This window comes from Anomalospiza imberbis, unplaced genomic scaffold (genome assembly GCF_031753505.1).
Source record: "Anomalospiza imberbis isolate Cuckoo-Finch-1a 21T00152 unplaced genomic scaffold, ASM3175350v1 scaffold_316, whole genome shotgun sequence".
In the NCBI taxonomy this organism is placed as follows: domain Eukaryota; kingdom Metazoa; phylum Chordata; class Aves; order Passeriformes; family Viduidae; genus Anomalospiza; species Anomalospiza imberbis.
In genome coordinates this window covers 48304-64404 of record NW_027099937.1, presented here as the reverse complement: position 1 = coordinate 64404, position 16101 = coordinate 48304, and positions in this window count along the sequence as shown.

Genomic DNA, 16101 nt, shown 5'->3' with positions numbered 1-16101 from the left:
AGCCACGGCATGGCTGAGCAGCCACAAGCGTCCTTGGGCCAGGCTGTGGGAGGGCGGCTTTGCCCTCACCTGGCTGCCGGGCACCAGGGCCCTCCTGCTTGCTGTCGCGCATGGCAGCTGTCGGCGGGGAGTCCCTGTCCAGAACTGCCACAGTCTCCTCCAGGTGCTGGTCCTCTCTCTCTGTGGGAGAAAGAGGAGTGTGGGGAGTTTGCAGAACAGGCCCAGGGCCACGAGGGCACTGCTCCCTGCTCAGCCCCGCGTGAGCCCTGCTCCTGTCCGCCTTCTCCTCCCGTCGTCGCCTCGAGGAACACCGCTGTCTGCTCTGGCTGTTCCTCCGCTGATTCTGGGAAGGGAGAGGCAGGTGAGCCTGCAGCACAGGCCCAGAGCCCCGAGGTGAAGGTCAGATTGAAATCTGCATGGATTTCCTAGTAGGATAAGTGGAGAAGATGGTGCAGTCTGCTGTGGTTGCTTTGGTTTTTACCCTAGAACAGAACGTGTTGGTACGAATTTGCCGGCTTGTTGTATTTTGCAACAGCCTGCTACTAAAAAATTGCCTGTCCAGGAAACCTGCACAGATGTGTGAAAAACGCGGTTCACTTTCCTGGTAAACGTAGCAGTTTAATAAAGGACAATAGGATATAAAATTAAGCAAAATTTAACGGCCGGTTGCTTGGCATTCAGCCAAGAGCGCACCCGGCTCTTTCGGAGACCCCCTCTACATAGCTTTTCTTTGCATCAGCCTATCGTATAAGCAATTCTGCGTATTTAAACCTTCCCCCAAGCTAGTTTAGATGTTCCAAGGAGTGTTTAGCCTGGCTCCTCCTCGGGTCCACCCTTTTAGAGCATGCACATGGTTTGGCTGTGGTTCTAGTCTGCTCTTATTACCGTCTTCCGCCTGGGCTTTGGTCCATGCTTTCTACAGACGGTAGGTGCTGACAGTTGGCATGTCAGTAGCAGGGGTCTTCATCATACGTTCACTGGATGTTATCCCAAGCAAGCAGGCAGTTCAGTTACCACAGGCGTAACTATATCCGCTATTTCACTACTCTAAGCTAATTTTATAGCAGAAATAAAATATATATCTTTATAGCAACGTTGCTTTAACATTATACATATAGCATCCACTTTCATATTGGTGAAAAGCCAGTACTTTAATATGTACGTGTAACAGATGGATTAGGGATCAGCACCTGTTGGCAAAATGATGACTTCTTTTACTAAGTACTTACAGATATTCTCAGAACAGTCAGAGAGAAAAGGAGAGAGATTTCTACCAGGCTAAGCCTGGGGAAAAGTCCAAGAGGCATGTAAACTAGCCACTGTCTCTCTTCTGTTCATCTTGTTTATAGGCATCTTCTACCACGGTGTGCTACTCATAGTGCACCAGTGGTGTGGAAGGTTTTCACTCTGAGACCAGCCATACCTCACCTTAGCGATCCTGGTTATAAAAGAGGAATGCTAGCTGTTAATGAAGTTCGGATCATTCTTTGCCTTCTGAACTAGGAGTCATTTTCATTGCCGTCCCTGCCTCAACAGCGACAAGTACTTACTACAGAACTAGGACAGAAGGGAGGACTTCTTTTACCAACTCATGGCTTCCCTGGAATCTAAGCCCTCAGCTCCCTTGATGTGGAGTACTGGAGGGAACACTGTACCAAATCTCATCATTAAATTGGTAGCACCGGACAAAGGAATGCCCGACTGCTTTTTAAGAGTTTAACATACTTGCAAAACGATGAAGGTGACCCTTTTCAATGGCAAAACCTTTAGTAGGTTTTTTCAGCATCATGTTTCTCCTGATACACTTATGAGAATAATGTGAAGATTAGGATTCAATATGTTTTCAGCCATCCCTTTCACGCCTATTATCTTTTGACACGCCTTCATTTTGCTTTCAATTCTACAGCTTCCCTCTGGTGTTTTAAATCAGGCGCAATATTTTGCTACTTCGTGGTGCCACTCTCTCGATCTACTGAAGAGGGCCAAGCAATGCCGGGCTGTCAGCAGGTCCCAGCCGTCGCTCCTGCTGGCCGCCCCGGGGCAGGAGCGGCCCCGGGCTTTATCTTTGTTAATTAGGCTCGATAATTAGTTCAGACTCAATTTTAAATGGCCTTGCATGTCATGCTCCTTTGCAAAGATGCTAGATTGGTCTTTGATGGGCATTCAACCAAGAAACAAGTACATCAAAGCCTCTGGAGGTGGCTGCCATGGCAGGTTTCCCTGAGCGGTTACAGCCCCAGCCCCGCTCCATGGTGGGTTTCCCTGAGCGGTTACAGCCCCAGCCCCGCTCCATGGTGGGTTTCCCTGAGCGGTTACAGCCCCAGCCCCGCTCCATGGTGGGTTTCCCTGAGTGGTTACAGCCCCAGCCCCGCTCCATGGTGGGTTTCCCTGAGGGGGACAGCCCCAGCCCCGCTCCATGGTGGGTTTCCCTGAGCAGTTACAGCCCCAGCCCCGCTCCATGGTGGGTTTCCCTGTGGAGCGACAGCCTCAGCCCTGCTCCATGGCGTCTTTCTTTCTTCCAAAGGCCCCCCAGACCCGGGCCAGGCAGGACCAGAGCAGTGCCCCCAGCCCTCCAGGAGCAGACGGGCTCTGCCAAGCCCGGCCTGGACACTGCCTCCAGCCCAGGGACACGCGGGTGCTGTGCCCGAGAGCCGTGCCCAGAGCAGCAGAGCTGTCACGCCCCAGCTGGTTCTAGTCAGAGTGAGAAGCCAGCAGCGGCCGTGGGTGCCCTGGGCAGCACAGGAGCTGTTGCCAGGGCCTGGGGAAGCACAGGAGTCAGCCTCTGCACGGCGACACAGCACGCAGGCTGCAGGGGACAGAGCCAATGGCAGCGGGCATGAGCACCTCTGCGGGGCTCTTTGGCTGCAGCAGCATCGGCCCCAAGGGCTGCTCCGTCCCTGCCTGCCTGCCTGCCTGCCTGGCTGATGGGCAGGGCCGGAGGCCTTGCAGAGCAGGGGCCATTGCGGGCACGGGTGTCCCAGGAGCTGCCCCCCGGCCCAGCTGGGCCCCACTTGGGGAGGAAGGAGGCTCCCAGCCACGGCATGGCTGAGCAGCCACAAGCGTCCCTGGGCCAGGCTGTGGGAGGGCGGCTTTGCCCTCACCTGGCTGCCGGGCACCAGGGCCCTCCTGCTTGCTGTCTCGCATGGCAGCTGTCGGCGGGGAGTCCCTGTCCAGAACTGCCACAGTCTCCTCCAGGTGCTGGTCCTCTCTCTCTGTGGGAGAAAGAGGAGTGTGGGGAGTTTGCAGAACAGGCCCAGGGCCACGAGGGCACTGCTCCCTGCTCAGCCCCGCGTGAGCCCTGCTCCTGTCCGCCTTCTCCTCCCGTCGTCGCCTCGAGGAACACCGCTGTCTGCTCTGGCTGTTCCTCCGCTGATTCTGGGAAGGGAGAGGCAGGTGAGCCTGCAGCACAGGCCCAGAGCCCCGAGGTGAAGGTCAGATTGAAATCTGCATGGATTTCCTAGTAGGATAAGTGGAGGAGATGGTGCAGTCTGCTGTGGTTGCTTTGGTTTTTACCCTAGAACAGAACGTGTTGGTACGAATTTGCCGGCTTGTTGTATTTTGCAACAGCCTGCTACTAAAAAATTGCCTGTCCAGGAAACCTGCACAGATGCGTGAAAAATGCGGTTCACTTTCCTGGTAAACGTAGCAGTTTAATAAAGGACAATAGGATATAAAATTAAGCAAAATTTAACGGCCGGTTGCTTGGCATTCAGCCAAGAGCGCACCCGGCTCTTTCGGAGACCCCCTCTACATAGCTTTTCTTTGCATCAGCCTATCGTATAAGCAATTCTGCGTATTTAAACCTTCCCCCAAACTAGTTTAGATGTTCCAAGGAGTGTTTAGCCTGGCTCCTCCTCGGGTCCACCCTTTTAGAGCATGCACATGGTTTGGCTGTGGTTCTAGTCTGCTCTTATTACCGTCTTCCGCCTGGGCTTTGGTCCATGCTTTCTACAGACGGTAGGTGCTGACAGTTGGCATGTCAGTAGCAGGGGTCTTCATCATACGTTCACTGGATGTTATCCCAAGCAAGCAGGCAGTTCAGTTACCACAGGCGTAACTATATCCGCTATTTCACTACTCTAAGCTAATTTTATAGCAGAAATAAAATATATATCTTTATAGCAACGTTGCTTTAACATTATACATATAGCATCCACTTTCATATTGGTGAAAAGCCAGTACTTTAATATGTACGTGTAACAGATGGATTAGGGATCAGCACCTGTTGGCAAAATGATGACTTCTTTTACTAAGTACTTACAGATATTCTCAGAACAGTCAGAGAGAAAAGGAGAGAGATTTCTACCAGGCTAAGCCTGGGGAAAAGTCCAAGAGGCATGTAAACTAGCCACTGTCTCTCTTCTGTTCATCTTGTTTATAGGCATCTTCTACCACGGTGTGCTACTCATAGTGCACCAGTGGTGTGGAAGGTTTTCACTCTGAGACCAGCCATACCTCACCTTAGCGATCCTGGTTATAAAAGAGGAACGCTAGCTGTTAATGAAGTTCGGATCATTCTTTGCCTTCTGAACTAGGAGTCATTTTCATTGCCGTCCCTGCCTCAACAGCGACAAGTACTTACTACAGAACTAGGACAGAAGGGAGGACTTCTTTTACCAACTCATGGCTTCCCTGGAATCTAAGCCCTCAGCTCCCTTGATGTGGAGTACTGGAGGGAACACTGTACCAAATCTCATCATTAAATTGGTAGCACCGGACAAAGGAATGCCCGACTGCTTTTTAAGAGTTTAACATACTTGCAAAACGATGAAGGTGACCCTTTTCAATGGCAAAACCTTTAGTAGGTTTTTTCAGCATCATGTTTCTCCTGATACACTTATGAGAATAATGTGAAGATTAGGATTCAATATGTTTTCAGCCATCCCTTTCACGCCTATTATCTTTTGACACGCCTTCATTTTGCTTTCAATTCTACAGCTTCCCTCTGGTGTTTTAAATCAGGCGCAATATTTTGCTACTTCGTGGTGCCACTCTCTCGATCTACTGAAGAGGGCCAAGCAATGCCGGGCTGTCAGCAGGTCCCAGCCGTCGCTCCTGCTGGCCGCCCCGGGGCAGGAGCGGCCCCGGGCTTTATCTTTGTTAATTAGGCTCGATAATTAGTTCAGACTCAATTTTAAATGGCCTTGCATGTCATGCTCCTTTGCAAAGATGCTAGATTGGTCTTTGATGGGCATTCAACCAAGAAACAAGTACATCAAAGCCTCTGGAGGTGGCTGCCATGGCAGGTTTCCCTGAGCGGTTACAGCCCCAGCCCCGCTCCATGGTGGGTTTCCCTGAGTGGTTACAGCCCCAGCCCCGCTCCATGGTGGGTTTCCCTGAGGGGGACAGCCCCAGCCCCGCTCCATGGTGGGTTTCCCTGAGCAGTTACAGCCCCAGCCCCGCTCCATGGTGGGTTTCCCTGTGGAGCGACAGCCTCAGCCCTGCTCCATGGCGTCTTTCTTTCTTCCAAAGGCCCCCCAGACCCGGGCCAGGCAGGACCAGAGCAGTGCCCCCAGCCCTCCAGGAGCAGACGGGCTCTGCCAAGCCCGGCCTGGACACTGCCTCCAGCCCAGGGACACGCGGGTGCTGTGCCCGAGAGCCGTGCCCAGAGCAGCAGAGCTGTCACGCCCCAGCTGGTTCTAGTCAGAGTGAGAAGCCAGCAGCGGCCGTGGGTGCCCTGGGCAGCACAGGAGCTGTTGCCAGGGCCTGGGGAAGCACAGGAGTCAGCCTCTGCACGGCGACACAGCACGCAGGCTGCAGGGGACAGAGCCAATGGCAGCGGGCATGAGCACCTCTGCGGGGCTCTTTGGCTGCAGCAGCATCGGCCCCAAGGGCTGCTCCGTCCCTGCCTGCCTGCCTGCCTGCCTGGCTGATGGGCAGGGCCGGAGGCCTTGCAGAGCAGGGGCCATTGCGGGCACGGGTGTCCCAGGAGCTGCCCCCCGGCCCAGCTGGGCCCCACTTGGGGAGGAAGGAGGCTCCCAGCCACGGCATGGCTGAGCAGCCACAAGCGTCCCTGGGCCAGGCTGTGGGAGGGCGGCTTTGCCCTCACCTGGCTGCCGGGCACCAGGGCCCTCCTGCTTGCTGTCTCGCATGGCAGCTGTCGGCGGGGAGTCCCTGTCCAGAACTGCCACAGTCTCCTCCAGGTGCTGGTCCTCTCTCTCTGTGGGAGAAAGAGGAGTGTGGGGAGTTTGCAGAACAGGCCCAGGGCCACGAGGGCACTGCTCCCTGCTCAGCCCCGCGTGAGCCCTGCTCCTGTCCGCCTTCTCCTCCCGTCGTCGCCTCGAGGAACACCGCTGTCTGCTCTGGCTGTTCCTCCGCTGATTCTGGGAAGGGAGAGGCAGGTGAGCCTGCAGCACAGGCCCAGAGCCCCGAGGTGAAGGTCAGATTGAAATCTGCATGGATTTCCTAGTAGGATAAGTGGAGGAGATGGTGCAGTCTGCTGTGGTTGCTTTGGTTTTTACCCTAGAACAGAACGTGTTGGTACGAATTTGCCGGCTTGTTGTATTTTGCAACAGCCTGCTACTAAAAAATTGCCTGTCCAGGAAACCTGCACAGATGCGTGAAAAATGCGGTTCACTTTCCTGGTAAACGTAGCAGTTTAATAAAGGACAATAGGATATAAAATTAAGCAAAATTTAACGGCCGGTTGCTTGGCATTCAGCCAAGAGCGCACCCGGCTCTTTCGGAGACCCCCTCTACATAGCTTTTCTTTGCATCAGCCTATCGTATAAGCAATTCTGCGTATTTAAACCTTCCCCCAAGCTAGTTTAGATGTTCCAAGGAGTGTTTAGCCTGGCTCCTCCTCGGGTCCACCCTTTTAGAGCATGCACATGGTTTGGCTGTGGTTCTAGTCTGCTCTTATTACCGTCTTCCGCCTGGGCTTTGGTCCATGCTTTCTACAGACGGTAGGTGCTGACAGTTGGCATGTCAGTAGCAGGGGTCTTCATCATACGTTCACTGGATGTTATCCCAAGCAAGCAGGCAGTTCAGTTACCACAGGCGTAACTATATCCGCTATTTCACTACTCTAAGCTAATTTTATAGCAGAAATAAAATATATATCTTTATAGCAACGTTGCTTTAACATTATACATATAGCATCCACTTTCATATTGGTGAAAAGCCAGTACTTTAATATGTACGTGTAACAGATGGATTAGGGATCAGCACCTGTTGGCAAAATGATGACTTCTTTTACTAAGTACTTACAGATATTCTCAGAACAGTCAGAGAGAAAAGGAGAGAGATTTCTACCAGGCTAAGCCTGGGGAAAAGTCCAAGAGGCATGTAAACTAGCCACTGTCTCTCTTCTGTTCATCTTGTTTATAGGCATCTTCTACCACGGTGTGCTACTCATAGTGCACCAGTGGTGTGGAAGGTTTTCACTCTGAGACCAGCCATACCTCACCTTAGCGATCCTGGTTATAAAAGAGGAACGCTAGCTGTTAATGAAGTTCGGATCATTCTTTGCCTTCTGAACTAGGAGTCATTTTCATTGCCGTCCCTGCCTCAACAGCGACAAGTACTTACTACAGAACTAGGACAGAAGGGAGGACTTCTTTTACCAACTCATGGCTTCCCTGGAATCTAAGCCCTCAGCTCCCTTGATGTGGAGTACTGGAGGGAACACTGTACCAAATCTCATCATTAAATTGGTAGCACCGGACAAAGGAATGCCCGACTGCTTTTTAAGAGTTTAACATACTTGCAAAACGATGAAGGTGACCCTTTTCAATGGCAAAACCTTTAGTAGGTTTTTTCAGCATCATGTTTCTCCTGATACACTTATGAGAATAATGTGAAGATTAGGATTCAATATGTTTTCAGCCATCCCTTTCACGCCTATTATCTTTTGACACGCCTTCATTTTGCTTTCAATTCTACAGCTTCCCTCTGGTGTTTTAAATCAGGCGCAATATTTTGCTACTTCGTGGTGCCACTCTCTCGATCTACTGAAGAGGGCCAAGCAATGCCGGGCTGTCAGCAGGTCCCAGCCGTCGCTCCTGCTGGCCGCCCCGGGGCAGGAGCGGCCCCGGGCTTTATCTTTGTTAATTAGGCTCGATAATTAGTTCAGACTCAATTTTAAATGGCCTTGCATGTCATGCTCCTTTGCAAAGATGCTAGATTGGTCTTTGATGGGCATTCAACCAAGAAACAAGTACATCAAAGCCTCTGGAGGTGGCTGCCATGGCAGGTTTCCCTGAGCGGTTACAGCCCCAGCCCCGCTCCATGGTGGGTTTCCCTGAGTGGTTACAGCCCCAGCCCCGCTCCATGGTGGGTTTCCCTGAGGGGGACAGCCCCAGCCCCGCTCCATGGTGGGTTTCCCTGAGCAGTTACAGCCCCAGCCCCGCTCCATGGTGGGTTTCCCTGTGGAGCGACAGCCTCAGCCCTGCTCCATGGCGTCTTTCTTTCTTCCAAAGGCCCCCCAGACCCGGGCCAGGCAGGACCAGAGCAGTGCCCCCAGCCCTCCAGGAGCAGACGGGCTCTGCCAAGCCCGGCCTGGACACTGCCTCCAGCCCAGGGACACGCGGGTGCTGTGCCCGAGAGCCGTGCCCAGAGCAGCAGAGCTGTCACGCCCCAGCTGGTTCTAGTCAGAGTGAGAAGCCAGCAGCGGCCGTGGGTGCCCTGGGCAGCACAGGAGCTGTTGCCAGGGCCTGGGGAAGCACAGGAGTCAGCCTCTGCACGGCGACACAGCACGCAGGCTGCAGGGGACAGAGCCAATGGCAGCGGGCATGAGCACCTCTGCGGGGCTCTTTGGCTGCAGCAGCATCGGCCCCAAGGGCTGCTCCGTCCCTGCCTGCCTGCCTGCCTGCCTGGCTGATGGGCAGGGCCGGAGGCCTTGCAGAGCAGGGGCCATTGCGGGCACGGGTGTCCCAGGAGCTGCCCCCCGGCCCAGCTGGGCCCCACTTGGGGAGGAAGGAGGCTCCCAGCCACGGCATGGCTGAGCAGCCACAAGCGTCCCTGGGCCAGGCTGTGGGAGGGCGGCTTTGCCCTCACCTGGCTGCCGGGCACCAGGGCCCTCCTGCTTGCTGTCTCGCATGGCAGCTGTCGGCGGGGAGTCCCTGTCCAGAACTGCCACAGTCTCCTCCAGGTGCTGGTCCTCTCTCTCTGTGGGAGAAAGAGGAGTGTGGGGAGTTTGCAGAACAGGCCCAGGGCCACGAGGGCACTGCTCCCTGCTCAGCCCCGCGTGAGCCCTGCTCCTGTCCGCCTTCTCCTCCCGTCGTCGCCTCGAGGAACACCGCTGTCTGCTCTGGCTGTTCCTCCGCTGATTCTGGGAAGGGAGAGGCAGGTGAGCCTGCAGCACAGGCCCAGAGCCCCGAGGTGAAGGTCAGATTGAAATCTGCATGGATTTCCTAGTAGGATAAGTGGAGGAGATGGTGCAGTCTGCTGTGGTTGCTTTGGTTTTTACCCTAGAACAGAACGTGTTGGTACGAATTTGCCGGCTTGTTGTATTTTGCAACAGCCTGCTACTAAAAAATTGCCTGTCCAGGAAACCTGCACAGATGCGTGAAAAATGCGGTTCACTTTCCTGGTAAACGTAGCAGTTTAATAAAGGACAATAGGATATAAAATTAAGCAAAATTTAACGGCCGGTTGCTTGGCATTCAGCCAAGAGCGCACCCGGCTCTTTCGGAGACCCCCTCTACATAGCTTTTCTTTGCATCAGCCTATCGTATAAGCAATTCTGCGTATTTAAACCTTCCCCCAAGCTAGTTTAGATGTTCCAAGGAGTGTTTAGCCTGGCTCCTCCTCGGGTCCACCCTTTTAGAGCATGCACATGGTTTGGCTGTGGTTCTAGTCTGCTCTTATTACCGTCTTCCGCCTGGGCTTTGGTCCATGCTTTCTACAGACGGTAGGTGCTGACAGTTGGCATGTCAGTAGCAGGGGTCTTCATCATACGTTCACTGGATGTTATCCCAAGCAAGCAGGCAGTTCAGTTACCACAGGCGTAACTATATCCGCTATTTCACTACTCTAAGCTAATTTTATAGCAGAAATAAAATATATATCTTTATAGCAACGTTGCTTTAACATTATACATATAGCATCCACTTTCATATTGGTGAAAAGCCAGTACTTTAATATGTACGTGTAACAGATGGATTAGGGATCAGCACCTGTTGGCAAAATGATGACTTCTTTTACTAAGTACTTACAGATATTCTCAGAACAGTCAGAGAGAAAAGGAGAGAGATTTCTACCAGGCTAAGCCTGGGGAAAAGTCCAAGAGGCATGTAAACTAGCCACTGTCTCTCTTCTGTTCATCTTGTTTATAGGCATCTTCTACCACGGTGTGCTACTCATAGTGCACCAGTGGTGTGGAAGGTTTTCACTCTGAGACCAGCCATACCTCACCTTAGCGATCCTGGTTATAAAAGAGGAACGCTAGCTGTTAATGAAGTTCGGATCATTCTTTGCCTTCTGAACTAGGAGTCATTTTCATTGCCGTCCCTGCCTCAACAGCGACAAGTACTTACTACAGAACTAGGACAGAAGGGAGGACTTCTTTTACCAACTCATGGCTTCCCTGGAATCTAAGCCCTCAGCTCCCTTGATGTGGAGTACTGGAGGGAACACTGTACCAAATCTCATCATTAAATTGGTAGCACCGGACAAAGGAATGCCCGACTGCTTTTTAAGAGTTTAACATACTTGCAAAACGATGAAGGTGACCCTTTTCAATGGCAAAACCTTTAGTAGGTTTTTTCAGCATCATGTTTCTCCTGATACACTTATGAGAATAATGTGAAGATTAGGATTCAATATGTTTTCAGCCATCCCTTTCACGCCTATTATCTTTTGACACGCCTTCATTTTGCTTTCAATTCTACAGCTTCCCTCTGGTGTTTTAAATCAGGCGCAATATTTTGCTACTTCGTGGTGCCACTCTCTCGATCTACTGAAGAGGGCCAAGCAATGCCGGGCTGTCAGCAGGTCCCAGCCGTCGCTCCTGCTGGCCGCCCCGGGGCAGGAGCGGCCCCGGGCTTTATCTTTGTTAATTAGGCTCGATAATTAGTTCAGACTCAATTTTAAATGGCCTTGCATGTCATGCTCCTTTGCAAAGATGCTAGATTGGTCTTTGATGGGCATTCAACCAAGAAACAAGTACATCAAAGCCTCTGGAGGTGGCTGCCATGGCAGGTTTCCCTGAGCGGTTACAGCCCCAGCCCCGCTCCATGGTGGGTTTCCCTGAGGGGGACAGCCCCAGCCCCGCTCCATGGTGGGTTTCCCTGAGCGGTTACAGCCCCAGCCCCGCTCCATGGTGGGTTTCCCTGAGGGGGACAGCCCCAGCCCCGCGCCATGGTGGGTTTCCCTGTGGAGCGACAGCCTCAGCCCTGCTCCATGGCGTCTTTCTTTCTTCCAAAGGCCCCCCAGACCCGGGCCAGGCAGGACCAGAGCAGTGCCCCCAGCCCTCCAGGAGCAGACGGGCTCTGCCAAGCCCGGCCTGGACACTGCCTCCAGCCCAGGGACACGCGGGTGCTGTGCCCGAGAGCCGTGCCCAGAGCAGCAGAGCTGTCACGCCCCAGCTGGTTCTAGTCAGAGTGAGAAGCCAGCAGCGGCCGTGGGTGCCCTGGGCAGCACAGGAGCTGTTGCCAGGGCCTGGGGAAGCACAGGAGTCAGCCTCTGCACGGCGACACAGCACGCAGGCTGCAGGGGACAGAGCCAATGGCAGCGGGCATGAGCACCTCTGCGGGGCTCTTTGGCTGCAGCAGCATCGGCCCCAAGGGCTGCTCCGTCCCTGCCTGCCTGCCTGCCTGCCTGGCTGATGGGCAGGGCCGGAGGCCTTGCAGAGCAGGGGCCATTGCGGGCACGGGTGTCCCAGGAGCTGCCCCCCGGCCCAGCTGGGCCCCACTTGGGGAGGAAGGAGGCTCCCAGCCACGGCATGGCTGAGCAGCCACAAGCGTCCCTGGGCCAGGCTGTGGGAGGGCGGCTTTGCCCTCACCTGGCTGCCGGGCACCAGGGCCCTCCTGCTTGCTGTCGCGCATGGCAGCTGTCGGCGGGGAGTCCCTGTCCAGAACTGCCACAGTCTCCTCCAGGTGCTGGTCCTCTCTCTCTGTGGGAGAAAGAGGAGTGTGGGGAGTTTGCAGAACAGGCCCAGGGCCACGAGGGCACTGCTCCCTGCTCAGCCCCGCGTGAGCCCTGCTCCTGTCCGCCTTCTCCTCCCGTCGTCGCCTCGAGGAACACCGCTGTCTGCTCTGGCTGTTCCTCCGCTGATTCTGGGAAGGGAGAGGCAGGTGAGCCTGCAGCACAGGCCCAGAGCCCCGAGGTGAAGGTCAGATTGAAATCTGCATGGATTTCCTAGTAGGATAAGTGGAGAAGATGGTGCAGTCTGCTGTGGTTGCTTTGGTTTTTACCCTAGAACAGAACGTGTTGGTACGAATTTGCCGGCTTGTTGTATTTTGCAACAGCCTGCTACTAAAAAATTGCCTGTCCAGGAAACCTGCACAGATGTGTGAAAAACGCGGTTCACTTTCCTGGTAAACGTAGCAGTTTAATAAAGGACAATAGGATATAAAATTAAGCAAAATTTAACGGCCGGTTGCTTGGCATTCAGCCAAGAGCGCACCCGGCTCTTTCGGAGACCCCCTCTACATAGCTTTTCTTTGCATCAGCCTATCGTATAAGCAATTCTGCGTATTTAAACCTTCCCCCAAGCTAGTTTAGATGTTCCAAGGAGTGTTTAGCCTGGCTCCTCCTCGGGTCCACCCTTTTAGAGCATGCACATGGTTTGGCTGTGGTTCTAGTCTGCTCTTATTACCGTCTTCCGCCTGGGCTTTGGTCCATGCTTTCTACAGACGGTAGGTGCTGACAGTTGGCATGTCAGTAGCAGGGGTCTTCATCATACGTTCACTGGATGTTATCCCAAGCAAGCAGGCAGTTCAGTTACCACAGGCGTAACTATATCCGCTATTTCACTACTCTAAGCTAATTTTATAGCAGAAATAAAATATATATCTTTATAGCAACGTTGCTTTAACATTATACATATAGCATCCACTTTCATATTGGTGAAAAGCCAGTACTTTAATATGTACGTGTAACAGATGGATTAGGGATCAGCACCTGTTGGCAAAATGATGACTTCTTTTACTAAGTACTTACAGATATTCTCAGAACAGTCAGAGAGAAAAGGAGAGAGATTTCTACCAGGCTAAGCCTGGGGAAAAGTCCAAGAGGCATGTAAACTAGCCACTGTCTCTCTTCTGTTCATCTTGTTTATAGGCATCTTCTACCACGGTGTGCTACTCATAGTGCACCAGTGGTGTGGAAGGTTTTCACTCTGAGACCAGCCATACCTCACCTTAGCGATCCTGGTTATAAAAGAGGAATGCTAGCTGTTAATGAAGTTCGGATCATTCTTTGCCTTCTGAACTAGGAGTCATTTTCATTGCCGTCCCTGCCTCAACAGCGACAAGTACTTACTACAGAACTAGGACAGAAGGGAGGACTTCTTTTACCAACTCATGGCTTCCCTGGAATCTAAGCCCTCAGCTCCCTTGATGTGGAGTACTGGAGGGAACACTGTACCAAATCTCATCATTAAATTGGTAGCACCGGACAAAGGAATGCCCGACTGCTTTTTAAGAGTTTAACATACTTGCAAAACGATGAAGGTGACCCTTTTCAATGGCAAAACCTTTAGTAGGTTTTTTCAGCATCATGTTTCTCCTGATACACTTATGAGAATAATGTGAAGATTAGGATTCAATATGTTTTCAGCCATCCCTTTCACGCCTATTATCTTTTGACACGCCTTCATTTTGCTTTCAATTCTACAGCTTCCCTCTGGTGTTTTAAATCAGGCGCAATATTTTGCTACTTCGTGGTGCCACTCTCTCGATCTACTGAAGAGGGCCAAGCAATGCCGGGCTGTCAGCAGGTCCCAGCCGTCGCTCCTGCTGGCCGCCCCGGGGCAGGAGCGGCCCCGGGCTTTATCTTTGTTAATTAGGCTCGATAATTAGTTCAGACTCAATTTTAAATGGCCTTGCATGTCATGCTCCTTTGCAAAGATGCTAGATTGGTCTTTGATGGGCATTCAACCAAGAAACAAGTACATCAAAGCCTCTGGAGGTGGCTGCCATGGCAGGTTTCCCTGAGCGGTTACAGCCCCAGCCCCGCTCCATGGTGGGTTTCCCTGAGTGGTTACAGCCCCAGCCCCGCTCCATGGTGGGTTTCCCTGAGGGGGACAGCCCCAGCCCCGCTCCATGGTGGGTTTCCCTGAGCAGTTACAGCCCCAGCCCCGCTCCATGGTGGGTTTCCCTGTGGAGCGACAGCCTCAGCCCTGCTCCATGGCGTCTTTCTTTCTTCCAAAGGCCCCCCAGACCCGGGCCAGGCAGGACCAGAGCAGTGCCCCCAGCCCTCCAGGAGCAGACGGGCTCTGCCAAGCCCGGCCTGGACACTGCCTCCAGCCCAGGGACACGCGGGTGCTGTGCCCGAGAGCCGTGCCCAGAGCAGCAGAGCTGTCACGCCCCAGCTGGTTCTGGTCAGAGTGAGAAGCCAGCAGCGGCCGTGGGTGCCCTGGGCAGCACAGGAGCTGTTGCCAGGGCCTGGGGAAGCACAGGAGTCAGCCTCTGCACGGCGACACAGCACGCAGGCTGCAGGGGACAGAGCCAATGGCAGCGGGCATGAGCACCTCTGCGGGGCTCTTTGGCTGCAGCAGCATCGGCCCCAAGGGCTGCTCCGTCCCTGCCTGCCTGCCTGCCTGCCTGGCTGATGGGCAGGGCCGGAGGCCTTGCAGAGCAGGGGCCATTGCGGGCACGGGTGTCCCAGGAGCTGCCCCCCGGCCCAGCTGGGCCCCACTTGGGGAGGAAGGAGGCTCCCAGCCACGGCATGGCTGAGCAGCCACAAGCGTCCCTGGGCCAGGCTGTGGGAGGGCGGCTTTGCCCTCACCTGGCTGCCGGGCACCAGGGCCCTCCTGCTTGCTGTCTCGCATGGCAGCTGTCGGCGGGGAGTCCCTGTCCAGAACTGCCACAGTCTCCTCCAGGTGCTGGTCCTCTCTCTCTGTGGGAGAAAGAGGAGTGTGGGGAGTTTGCAGAACAGGCCCAGGGCCACGAGGGCACTGCTCCCTGCTCAGCCCCGCGTGAGCCCTGCTCCTGTCCGCCTTCTCCTCCCGTCGTCGCCTCGAGGAACACCGCTGTCTGCTCTGGCTGTTCCTCCGCTGATTCTGGGAAGGGAGAGGCAGGTGAGCCTGCAGCACAGGCCCAGAGCCCCGAGGTGAAGGTCAGATTGAAATCTGCATGGATTTCCTAGTAGGATAAGTGGAGGAGATGGTGCAGTCTGCTGTGGTTGCTTTGGTTTTTACCCTAGAACAGAACGTGTTGGTACGAATTTGCCGGCTTGTTGTATTTTGCAACAGCCTGCTACTAAAAAATTGCCTGTCCAGGAAACCTGCACAGATGCGTGAAAAATGCGGTTCACTTTCCTGGTAAACGTAGCAGTTTAATAAAGGACAATAGGATATAAAATTAAGCAAAATTTAACGGCCGGTTGCTTGGCATTCAGCCAAGAGCGCACCCGGCTCTTTCGGAGACCCCCTCTACATAGCTTTTCTTTGCATCAGCCTATCGTATAAGCAATTCTGCGTATTTAAACCTTCCCCCAAACTAGTTTAGATGTTCCAAGGAGTGTTTAGCCTGGCTCCTCCTCGGGTCCACCCTTTTAGAGCATGCACATGGTTTGGCTGTGGTTCTAGTCTGCTCTTATTACCGTCTTCCGCCTGGGCTTTGGTCCATGCTTTCTACAGACGGTAGGTGCTGACAGTTGGCATGTCAGTAGCAGGGGTCTTCATCATACGTTCACTGGATGTTATCCCAAGCAAGCAGGCAGTTCAGTTACCACAGGCGTAACTATATCCGCTATTTCACTACTCTAAGCTAATTTTATAGCAGAAATAAAATATATATCTTTATAGCAACGTTGCTTTAACATTATACATATAGCATCCACTTTCATATTGGTGAAAAGCCAGTACTTTAATATGTACGTGTAACAGATGGATTAGGGATCAGCACCTGTTGGCAAAATGATGACTTCTTTTACTAAGTACTTACAGATATTCTCAGAACAGTCAGAGAGAAAAGGAGAGAGATTTCTACCAGG